Below are 12,502 nucleotides of genomic sequence, written 5' to 3' on the forward strand. Positions count from 1 at the left end.
GGCAGTTCTGGCAACTATGGGTACGATTTAAGAAACCACTGAACCATGAGGTTAAGCACATGAGCCAGGCATGGTACGTGTGTGATCTCGCCTCGCCTCAGAGCCGCCACCAGTTTACGGCCATTGTCACGACCATGCCTGGATGTAGGTTGAGCGGTCTCAGCCACAGATCTGCCTGCTCTTTCACAGCTGTGCACAACTCACAAGCAGTGTGAGGTTTATCACCTAAGCTTAGGAGTTTAAGCACAGCCTGTTGCCGCTTGGTGGAGGCAGTACTGCAGTGCTTCCAGCTTGTAACTGATGTGGTGATATCTGAGATGGAGGCTGAACATGAGGAGTAGGAGGATGATGCGCAGGAGCTGTACACTGCGGGGGAAACTCTGACTGACATAGGGCCCGCAATCCTCGGTGTGGGGAGTATGTGTTCCATCCCAAGTTCTGACTGGGTCCCGGCTTCCACTTTGTTTACCCAGTGTGTCAGGGAGATGTACCATCCCTGGCCACAAGCACTTGTCCACGTGTCTGTTGTCAGGTGGACTCTCCCAGTAACTGCGTTGTTGAGGACACGGCAGATGTTTCGGGACACGTGCTTGTGTAGTGCGGGGATGGCACACCGGGAAAAATAGAGTTGGCTGGGGACCGAGTACCGAGGGACGGCCACCACCATAAGGTTGCAGAAGGATTCCGTCTCCACCAGCCTAAAAGGCAGCATTTCCAACGCAAGCAGTCGTGAAATGGACTGTGTCCTGTGGGGCGTTGGCTGCGAAATTTCTCTTTCGTTCAAAGGTCTGGGAAATGGACATTTGAACGCTGCGGTGGGACGAGGACGTTGATGCTGTTTCTTGAGAAACTGCCATATCAAGTGAAGACTGAGAGGAGGAGGCAGTGTCGAGCCTGCTTGCTGAACACTAATACTGACCTGATTCCTGAAATTATGTTTATTATGCTCTGAGGTCTCTCCAGACCCAATTATAAAAGAAGGGAACGAGTTAAAAATAATAAAACATTATGCCTACCTGTCCTAGGCTTGCCCCTCATTTATCCTGCTCGTGCAGTTTCCCGCCCGGTCTTTGCATCCTCCTTTGATGACTAGTCCTCATATGACCTTCTGAAGTTCTGCACTGACAAGCTCTGCAGATAGCTGAATTTCAACCCCACAAAATCAAAAAGTGGCGTTCAAGGGCTTGCTTGCTTGCTTGCTTTATCACATTAACAAGTGAAAAAATAGATTGAAGGTATACTCGTGCATGGAGCACAATGCAACCGGTGCACAACATTGTTCTATGGCATGAGCCCTGCTCTTTCTGTCAGAATATCATTAATTGCACAAACACAAAAAAAAGGGCTGCAAGATCGATTGAACAGGTACACAGCACAGGACTTATCTACACTATCTGACTTCCACACATGCGCCCATCTATCTAGCTAATATCTCTCATTACACAGGCGCACACTCAGCGTTTGTCTCCAGCAATGACAATTATGAAATGGCGCTGAGGGAACATGGTCACTTTTTAGATAGAGAGAGGACATGTGATTTCAGCAGCCAATTGCAGAAGCCCTTGTGACTGGACAGTGCAGATGCTTCCTGCGCTCTGATTGGCTAGCCGCACTTTCCTGACTTAAAGTTACCACCTACAGGAAGAAAAAAAAATTACAAGCGCGCCACTGATCTGACCTGTTCTGAGCTATCACCAGCCCCCGACTCATCTACCATTCCTCCCACTCATCATACACAAGCACTATGCTAGCAAAACTGGTAAAAACGCTGTAGTTGCCCCATAATCACGTCCCTTCATTTATTCGCCGAACGCTGCCGATTTTTCCCGAATTTAAGAAAATTTTCTCCCATTTCCGATCACGAATCCGAATGTGCCATATTTGTGTTGAATTTAAGTTGTAAGTTCGGATTTTGAACAAATTCGCTCATCAATAGTCACGATGAAGTCACCTGTCCCCATGGTTTTTTTATGGGGGGTTGCCAGGTGGAACCCACCAGTCGCCTGGAACCCATGGAGACATTCAGAGAAGCCAGATTGGGACCAGTAGGAAACTCTCGGAGAGGCCAAGGTGGGACCCTTGGGTCTCTTGGCCTTGTACCTCGATGGACTGTCAGCTTCCTAAGCTTGCCGCTACCTTCTCTCTTTGGGGGCCCACCAAAATTGTGGGGCCACTGGTTGAGATATTTAGCCCTGTAAGTCCCTAAGTCGCAGCTCTTCCATCCCAGGTGGGCCAGCAGAATGGTGAAACTGTGTAATGTTGTAAGTTTTGGGTATTAGTTGCGACTACTCTATGTGTTTATTATCCGTTTGGTGGTTCAATAAAGTATTGCCACACTGTTTTACCCTCACTCTGTGTTGTCTGAGTAGTATTATGCCCATGGAAGACCCTGTGTTTTCACAGTGGGGAATGGCAATTAGTGTCTCAAGAGATAGATGATGATGAGACACAATTGCCAACAAGTAATGTTGTTAGGTCAACAAGTCAGCAGGACCAGAGTGCGTAAGTGGAAGACAAGGTGGTGGACAATAAAGTCACTGACCCAGGGAGGGTGCCATGCAGAGCAAGAACAGCAGCACAGAGGGCTCTGAAGCACCAGAACAGGCAGGCAGAGGCACTGTGGTGGCAGGAGGCTGAAGGCGGGCAAATGTTCCCCAGAGCACCCACAAACGGCAAGTTCCCAAGCCAAAGGTTAGGTGTTCCCCAGTCTGGTACTTTTTTAAAGAAAGTGCGAATGATAAAAGAAGAGTAATTTGCAACCTGTGCCAAGATGAGCAGGGGCCAGACTACTAACAGCCTGACCACCACTAGCATGCTCAGGCACATGAAATCAAAGCTTTAGATTATGTAAGACAAACGCCTCAGTCCACAATCCGAGTCTGCAGGTGACACCATTGCCTCTTTCCCTGTGCAACTTTCTTGCCAATGCCCTGCCCAGGATACTGGCGCGGGTGCCTCCCAATAGCCCTTGAGATATTTGTAGACAGCTATTAAGTCTCCTCTCAGTCTTTTCTTTTGCAAGCTAAACATTCCCAAATCCTCTAACCATTCCTCATAGGACATTGTTTGCTGACCGGTCACCATTCTGGTCGCTCTTCTCTGAACTTGCTCCAGTTTGTCTATGTCTTTTTTAAAATGTGGTGCCCAGAACTGGACACAGTATTTCAGTTGAGTTCTGATTAAAGAGGAGTAGAGGGGGGTAATTACTTCACATGATCTTGACTATACACTTCTGTTAATGCAACTCAGAATTGTGTTTTCTTTATTTCAGCCCTGATAAGGATTCTCTTTTTCTTCAGCATTGCCTGTAATGCACTATCCCTTCTCCACCAACTTTCCCTACAATAAATAGTACAGCTCACAGCAGTATTGAATATAATAGATGGAGCACTGTGTTAGGCCGGTACGCAAGAGAAGGGCTTTCTTGCGGCGTCTGGCCAGGCCCTTTCCTGCTGGTCAGTAATTGTCAGCATTTAGGTTCTGTTCTAGGGATTCTAAGTGTGGTTTCTGCATTTCTGCTCATGTGCCGCTAAGCCACGCCCCCTTGTAGTCATGGACAACTATGTCACGCCCCTTTGTGGTCATGTGTCTCTAAGCCACGCCCCTTGCGGTCATGTGCCGCTAAGCCACACCCCCTGCTGTCTGGTACAGCGTGGTTGGTTGTCTTGGGGGGCTGGGGCTGTCTCTAGTATATTTAAGGGCTCCGCCCCAGTGCCTAGTCTGTCTCTTTCTAACCTGGGGTGAGGTCTCTGGCAGTAAATGCAGTGTGTGAGAGTCATTGTCAAGGGTTTCTGCTGAAAGCTCCCTAGTCATCCTAGCCATCAATTAGGGCTAGGGGAATGCTGTGAGCAGCACACTCTACCGTGTTGGTTCACCGGTTTGTGTCCACTCCATGGAGGCATCCTTGCTACCAATCCAGTATTCCAGGGTCCGCCATTGTATGTGTGGTCACACTGTTGCTTTTACACCCATGTGTTGGGTGCTGCAGAGATCCTCCTCCTCTTTAGGACCTTAGGTTCCAGGCCTTTCCTGGCTAGCAGCTATCTGCAGCTCTATACGCCGCCATCTAGTGCTCAGACGTTTCATGCTGCCAAATCCTTCCTGCTCTGCACAACGGTGTCTTGCAGTGCAGACAGAAGTTTATTAGTTTTGTTTCTTGAGTGTTGTTAGCTCCCAGCATTGTACCTTGTTTACTTACTACTTGTGTGTGCTCTTAACACACTAGTTCATTTCCTTCTCTGTGCTGAGCTGAACATTCCTCTGGGACTCAGCTGCTGCACCTCCTCTGCTGTCCGGTGGACCCCGACGAGTTCTTTAAGTTTTATTTTATTTTATTAAAGAACACGCCAGAGTAACACACTGTTATGCTCAATCCATCATCCAAAAATGAAAGAAGCACAGCTAAAAACCTACAAAGGCATGGCCGTCCACTTAAATTGACAACCCAAGCAAGGAGAGCACTAATTAGGAAACCAAGCAAGAGGATCATGGTCACTGTGGAGGAGCTACAGATATCCACAGCTCAGGTGGGAGAATCTGTCCACAGGACAGCTACTAGTTGTATACTTCACAATTCTGGCCTTAATGGAAGAGAGGCAAGAAGAAAGCCATTTTAGAAAGCAAGCTATAAGACGTCCCACTTTTAGTTTGCAAAAAAAAATATGTACAGGATACTAGCATGTGGAAAAAAGGTGCTTTGGTCAGATTACACCAAAGTAGAACTTTTTTTGCTAATTGCAAAATGCTATGTGTGGTGAAAAACAAACAATGCACATCACCTTGAAAACACCATCTCCACTGTCAAAAATGGTGGTGGCAGCATCATGCTTTGGGAATGCTTTTCTTTAGCAGGGGCAGGGAGGCTGGTCAAAGTTAATGAAAAGCTGAATAGAGAAAAATACAGGGCAATCCTAGTGGAAAACCTGTTAGAGTCTGCAAAAGAATTGAGACTGGGGCTTAGGTTTTCCTTCCAGCAGGACAATTACCTGAAACATACTGCCAGAGTTACAATGAATGCTTTCAATCAAATTATATTCATGCCTGTGAATGACCCAGTCCCAGTCCAGACCTAAATCCCATTGATAATTTGTGGCAAGATTTGAAAATTGCTATTCATAGACACCTCCATCCAATCTCACTGAGCTACAGTTAGTTTGAAAAGAAGAAGAGGCAAACAATTTAGCCTCTGGATGTTCTAAGTTAACAGACCCCAAAAGACTTGCAGCAGTAATTGTACTGCAAGTTGATCCAACAAAGTATTAACTAAGGGTGGCTGAATGCAATGGCATGTCACAATTTTCAGATTTTAAGTTTTAAAATAAGTCTAAAAACCATGTATCATTTCCGTTACTATTCACAAATACTTGCTACTTATTGTTGGTAGATCACATAAATCCCAATAAAATACATTTAAGTTTGTGGGTGTAATGTGAAAAAATGTGGAAACATTCATGAGGTATGAATACTTATTCAAGGCACTGTACATTACAATTCTTTAACATAGGAAACTGTATTTAGTCTTATACATTTTTTGTGACTGCTGCTGCATAAAAATGGATTGCACACAAATTGCGTATAGATGACAAATTGAAAAAAAAAATTCTGCGTTTGCTTGGATGACTTTTAATACGATACGCCTTAGAAAAACCAGCATTAATGGTGGAGAGGTTGGAGTGTGATTGATTGAGTGTGTGAATAGGTGTCTTTCACACAGGTAATGAGTTCAAACAGGTGTAATTAATAGTGTTGAGCCACCCCCGTAGTGTTCGAGTTCGGTTCGGTTCGTCGAACACCCGTGTGTTCGCCGAACTGTTCGTCGAACTGTTCGTCGAACACCTTCGAACACCGTTAAAACCAATGGCAGGCAAACAAAAACACATAGAAACACATAGAAAACACCTTCAAAGGTGTCCAAAAGCTGACAAACTGCTCAGAAGACACAACTAACACATGGAAAAGTGACAAGTACATATAGTCATGCGAAAAGAAAAGAGGTGGAGGAGTAAAAGGAGGGGGAGACACAGATATAGGCATGTCATGCCCTTCTAAAATCCAAAAAGTGAGAAGCCGAAACGTTCAGTCCGCTCCTGCCCGTGCCACCTCCGCGTCGCCGGGTTTGTGCCAGAGCCGCGGTGAACCCTGACGGCCAGCCCCCCTCTCCCAATACTGGTGCCTGTCCGCTGGTGGGTCGAGCGAGCCCCCCTGTGGTGGAGGCAGCTCTAAGCTTTTTAATTTAAATTGTCTCTCTAATTTGAATGAATACACTTTAAATCCATTTACAAGGATCTATTGGAGGGCAAGTCTCATGCCAGCAGCCGCGTAATTCCAGCTTCAGTAGCGTCCACTAAAGCTGCTGCAGTTAAAAAGCTTTTATAAGGATCGAGCTCGGCTGTCCACCGCAAGGCATCCTACTGCCAGTCCCAGTCCCTATGCCTTGGGGTGCCTCCTGATGCTCTTCACTGAGTATCCCGTGGTCCCGAAGCATTTCCTTTGAAAAAATTAAGTGTCCAAACTACAGGTGGTGTAGCTTGCTTAACAGCCGGGATAATCCGCTGACTAGCAGACACTGCTACTAGGCACAAAGTATTTCCTGGGCTAGATGCAGTTAAAAATTTGTAATTAGATACTCTCGTTAGATGCTGAGAAAGCATTCCATAGAGTCTCCTGGCACGCCATATATGATTCTCTTAAAAAGCTTGGGGTAGGGGTCTAGGGGAACCTTTTATAGCCAAAATCATGGCCCTGTATCACAATACGTCACCTAGGCTGAAGATAAATGGAACTGTAGCACCCTGAGGGCTCGGTTGCTACAGATGTATTGCACCTCACCCAGAGGTGTGATATCTCACTCTCAGGTAAGGGTGGAGTGTGGATCAGGACCCAACACCTGCATGCATTACACCACATTGCCATGGGGCAGGGCGACCAATATGCCCCTGAGATGGGCACGACAGTCCCTGTCCCTGGCTGGAGTGGGGGGAGGGAACGCTGAGGAAGGGGAACCCTGTAGTGCAGGAGCAGGGAGGAAGCAGTTCCTGGGTGCATTGAGAAGGGAGTATAAAAGGTGGGCACCATCTTAGTTCAGTGCAGAGAAGTCTGAGCAGAAGTGGCAGGGAGCAGGGGCTCTGCATGAGCTCTGCTCCGGAGGCGGGCCTAGTAACAGAGGCCCAGGCCTGGAAGAGGGAGAAGGAAGGAAGAGGAGCGGAGAAGGCTCCAGGAACGAGGAATGAAGGGATCCCAGGGGTGCGGACGGGCGAGTCGCCACCGCACGCCCGAATCCACCTGCGTGGAGGGGTCAGGCCAAAGGGGGAGACCGGTCCCCGAACTAGTGGAGGCAGGAAACGACCCTCAGCTAGAAACCGGAGGTTCTGACATTTTATGTGGCGCAGCCCCTCGCTACACCCGCTAGGAAGGCACCACATAGGGTCAGGGAAACTGGCGCCAAGTTTACCAAGAGGAGGCCCAAGGCAGCCGGACAGAAGTGTTGGTAAGAAAGGCCAGACAAAGGACACACAAAGGGGGTCCTGTGAAGCGCTCCAAAGTTATCTGGGAGTTGTCTGAGCCCCTCACCTGGTGAGCACAGTACGACGTGGGCAGCCGTTACCTGCAGACGTGGTCTGGATATTAAGAACTGTGAGTAAAGGCCCTGGACTGCATCACTGACTCCATGTCGTTACTGCTGCTGCCCTGCACCATCACCCCCATCCTCCGCATTCACTGCCCTGAGGCTATACTCCTCCCGTGGGGAGTTATGCTACGCTCTGCTGCACCCACAACACCAACCTCAGCGGCCTGCCCTGTAGCGGCGGTTCACTCTGACCGCAATCCACGGGTGGCGTAGTCGGACATTTAAACATCAAAACCACATAAATAGTTCCGCCACTGGTTTGACCGCCCTGAGCCACGGAACCGGGTCGCCGCCACGATGACTACAACCATCAGCATCCACCAAAAAGGGTCCGGCTCCGGGTGTCCCAAGGCCCAGGGGGTGCATCAGAACATTTTCATCACCTTTCACAATCACCAATGGGACAAGGCAGGGATGTCCTCTGTCCCCTCTCTTATACATCCTAGTGACGGAGCAACTGCTCTCATCAATTCGCCATAACCCCAATATTAGGTGGATTGAGGTGGGAGGCACCGAGTACAAGTGCTCTCTAATTGCTGATGATGTCCTAGTATATATCACTCAATCACATATATCCATCCATGCTGTTATGGCTGAAATAGATCACTTTGTTACATGGTCAAATTTTAAAATCAATGCAGCGAAGTCTGAGGCCCTCGATGTCTCCCTCCCCAAATCCATATAGGATTCCATCCAGTCCAACTTTCCCTTTGCCTGGCCCTCACAGGGTATCAAATACTTAGGAATTCCTATTCATAGAGACCTCTCCCATCTATGTTATCTTAATTTTGGGCCCTTTATTGAACAACTCCATACAGACCACGGTTGGCAAGTTAGAACTGTAAGATTCACTACGTGAACCACTGGTGTTTTGTGGAAAAGCACATGTACACTGTGTTCCAAATTATTATGCAAAAAGTGTTTAGGAGTGATAAGGGAAGAATTTGTTTGTTTGTCAGTTAAACTCATTGATGGTGATGTGTGTCAGGTAGTGTTGAGCCACCCCCGTAGTGTTCGAGTTCGGTTCGGTTCGTCGACCACCCGTGTGTTCGCCGAACTGTTCGTCGAACTGTTCGTCGAACACCTTCGAACACCGTTAAAACCAATGGCAGGCAAACAAAAACACATAGAAACACATAGAAAACACCTTCAAAGGTGTCCAAAAGCTGACAAACTGCTCAGAAGACACAACTAACACATGGAAAAGTGACAAGTACATATAGTCATGCGAAAAGAAAAGAGGTGGAGGAGTAAAAGGAGGGGGAGACACAGATATAGGCATGTCATGCCCTTCTAAAATCCAAAAAGTGAGAAGCCGAGACGGCCAGTCCGCTCCTGCCCGTGCCACCTCCGTGTCGCCGGGTTTGTGCCAGAGCCACGGTGAACCCTGACGGCCAGCCCCCCTCTCCCAATACTGGTGCCTGTCCGCTGGTGGGTCGAGAGAGCCCCCCTGTGGTGGAGGCAGCTCTAAGCTTTTTAATTTAAATTGTCCCTCTAATTTGAATGAATACACTTTAAATCCATTTACAAGGATCTATTGGAGGGCAAGTCTCATGCCAGCAGCCGCGTAATTCCAGCTTCAGTAGCGTCCACTAAAGCTGCTGCAGTTAAAAAGCTTTTATAAGGATCGAGCTCGGCTGTCCACCGCAAGGCATCCTAGTGCCAGTCCCAGCCCCTATGCCTTGGGGTGCCTCCTGATGCTCTTCACTAAGTATCCCGTGGTCCCGAAGCATTTCCTTTGAAAAAATTAAGTGTCCAAACTACAGGTGGTGTAGCTTGCTTAACAGCCGGGATAATCCGCTGACTAGCAGACACTGCTACTAGGCACAAAGTATTTCCTGGGCTAGATGCAGTTAAAAATTTGTAAGTAGATACTCTCGTTGGATGCTGAGAAAGCATTCCATAGAGTCTCCTGGCACGCCATATATGATTCTCTTAAAAAGCTTGGGGTAGGGGTCTAGGGGACCCTTTTATAGCCAAAATCACAGCCCTGTATCACAATACGTCACCTAGGCTGAAGATAAATGGAACTGTAGCACCGAGGGCTCGGTTGCTACAGACGTATTGCACCTCACACAGAGGTGTGATATCTCACTCTCAGGTAAGAATGGAGTGTGGATCAGGACCCGACACCTGCATGCATTACACCACATTGCCGTGGGGCAGGGCGACCAATATGCCCCTGAGATGGGCACGACAGTCCCTGTCCCTGGCTGGAGTGGGGGGAGGGAACACTGAGGAAGGGGAACCCTGCAGTGCAGGAGCAGGGAGGAAGCAGTTCCTGGGTGCATTGAGAAGGGAGTATAAAAGGTGGGCACCATCTTAGTTCAGTGCAGAGAAGTCTGAGCAGAAGTGGCAGGGAGCAGGGGCTCTGCATGAGCTCTGCTCCGGAGGCGGGCCTAGTAACAGAGGCCCAGGCCTGCAAGAGGGAGAAGGAAGGAAGAGGAGCGGAGAAGGCTCCAGGAACGAGGAATGAAGGGATCCCAGGGGTGCGGACGGGCGAGTCGCCACCGCACGCCCGAATCCACCTGCGTGGAGGGGTCAGGCCAAAGGGGGAGACCGGTCCCCGAACTAGTGGAGGCAGGAAACGACCCTCAGCTAGAAACCGGAGGCTCTGACATTTTATGTGGCGCAGCCCCTTGCTCCACCCGCTAGGAAGGCACCACATAGGGTCAGTTAAACTGGCGCCAAGTTTACCAAGAGGAGGCCCGAGGCAGCCGGACAGAAGTGTTGGTAAGAAAGGCCAGACAAAGGACACAAAAGGGGGTCCTGTGAAGCGCTCCAAAGTTATCTGGGAGTTGTCTGAGCCCCTCACCTGGTGAGCACAGTACGACGTGGGCAGCCGTTACCTGCAGACGTGGTCTGGATAATAAGAACTGTGAGTAAAGGCCCTGAACTGCATCACTGACTCCGTGTCGTTACTGCTGCTGCCCTGCACCATCACCCCCATCCTCCGCATACACTGCCCTGAGGCTATACTCCTCCCGTGGGGAGTTATGCTACGCTCTGCTGCACCCACAACACCAGCCTTAGCGGTCTGCCCTGTAGCGGCGGTTCACTCTGACCGCAATCCACGGGTGGCGTAGTCGGATATTTAAACATCAAAACCACATAAATAGTTCCGCCGCTGGTTTGACCGCCCTGAGCCACGGAACCGGATTGCCGCCACGAAGACTACAACCACCAGCATCCACCAAAAAGGGTCCGGCTCCGGGTGTCCCAAGGCCCAGGGGGTGCGTCAGAACATTTTCATCACCTTTCACAATCACCAATGGGACAAGGCAGGGATGTCCTCTGTCCCCTCTCTTATACATCCTAGTGACTGTAGCGCTGGCGTCCCTGCCCTCTGCTAGGCAGGGACGCTGCTCCCCTCACCGCTCTGCTCCGTGCCCGGCGTCCTCTCCCCGCTCTGCTGTCAGCGCGCGCTCCTTCCCGGCGTCCTCCTCCCGCTCTGCTCTCAGCGCGCGCTCCTTCCCGGCCCCTGCACTTAGGGCGCGCGCTCGCGCGCTCCCCTCCTCTTAAAGGGGCCGCGCGCGCCGCCCTAAGGAGTCCCCGGCCAATGGCCGGAGGACTTCATCATATGTAAGGCACCTCCTCCAAAATGGAGGTGCCCGAGCAATGTTGTTTGCACCTGTGTCTCACCTGTGCTTCAGCCCTCAGGTCCCGTTGCCAGTTACCTGCCAGTTACCTGCCAGTTTCCTGCCAGTTACCTCCCTGATTCCTGCCTGAATACTTGTTACCTGTCTGCCAGTCTGAGGTCCGACGGTCTGCCTTACTACTCCTGTCAGTCTGTCTAAAGGACCAGCCTGCCCGCTCACCTGGGAGCGCACATCAGCTACCTGCCTACTTTCCTGAGGTCCGACGGTCTGCCTTACAACTCCGGTCAGTCTGTCTATGGACCAGCTTGCCCGCTCACCTGGGAGCGCTTCTCCGTTACCTGCCTGCTTGCCAGCCCGGAGGCTCCGTTGTCACGTGCTGTGACCATCAGCTACTTCAGACTCTTGTCCGCTCACCTGGGAGCGCTTCTCCGTTACCTGCCTGCTTGCCAGCCCGGAGGCTCCGTTGTCACGTGCTGTGACCATCAGCTACTTCTGAGACTCTTGCCCGCTCACCTGGGAGCGCTTCTCCGTTACCTGCCTGCTTGCCAGCCCGGAGGTTCCGCCGTCACGTGCCGTGACCACCTGTTATTCCAGAGACTCTCGCTTGCTCACCTGGGAGCACTCATCTACCATCTGCCTGCTAGCCTACCCGGAGGCTCTGCCATCACAGGTCGTACCTACCCTTTACCCAGAGACTGCCCTGATCACTTGCCGTATCTCCCTGTCCGTTCATCCAGAGACTGCCACCCACTCCCTTACAAGGGCTGCCCCCTTGTATAGTAGCTCAGAGGTTCCGCCTCCCAGACCCGTTACAGTTTGCTCGGGCCACGGAACCCGGTGGCACCCAAGCTCCCTCGCTCTCGGACCTCTGTCTTGAACTGTCCCGTCAGAGGTCCCAACAGGAGTCCATCCTGGGTCACCTGCGGAATGTTAATACTCGCCTGAACACTCTGTCTGATCCACCAACAACCTCCGCCAGTGCCATATCTTGCAATCCGGCAGCTCCGCTGCCCACTAATACCATGGTATCCTACCCCGGACCCCGGCTTTCTGCACCTCCTCGCTTCGGAGGCGACTCCGTCCAGGCTCGGGGCTTCTTAAATCAGTGCACCCTGCATTTTGAACTTTTGTCCTACCAGTTTAACTCCGACCGGGCCAAAATTGCCTTCATCATGTCCCATCTCACCGGGGAGGCCCTGGCCTGGCTAAATCCTCTATGGGAGAGAGGAGACCCCCTGGTGTCCAACTTGCCTGCTTTTCTCACGGCTTTCCGGAA

The sequence above is a fragment of the Phyllobates terribilis genome, unplaced genomic scaffold (genome assembly GCF_046119375.1).
Source record: "Phyllobates terribilis strain yellow unplaced genomic scaffold, ASM4611937v1 Scaffold_11__3_contigs__length_659146591, whole genome shotgun sequence".
In the NCBI taxonomy this organism is placed as follows: Eukaryota; Metazoa; Chordata; class Amphibia; order Anura; family Dendrobatidae; genus Phyllobates; species Phyllobates terribilis.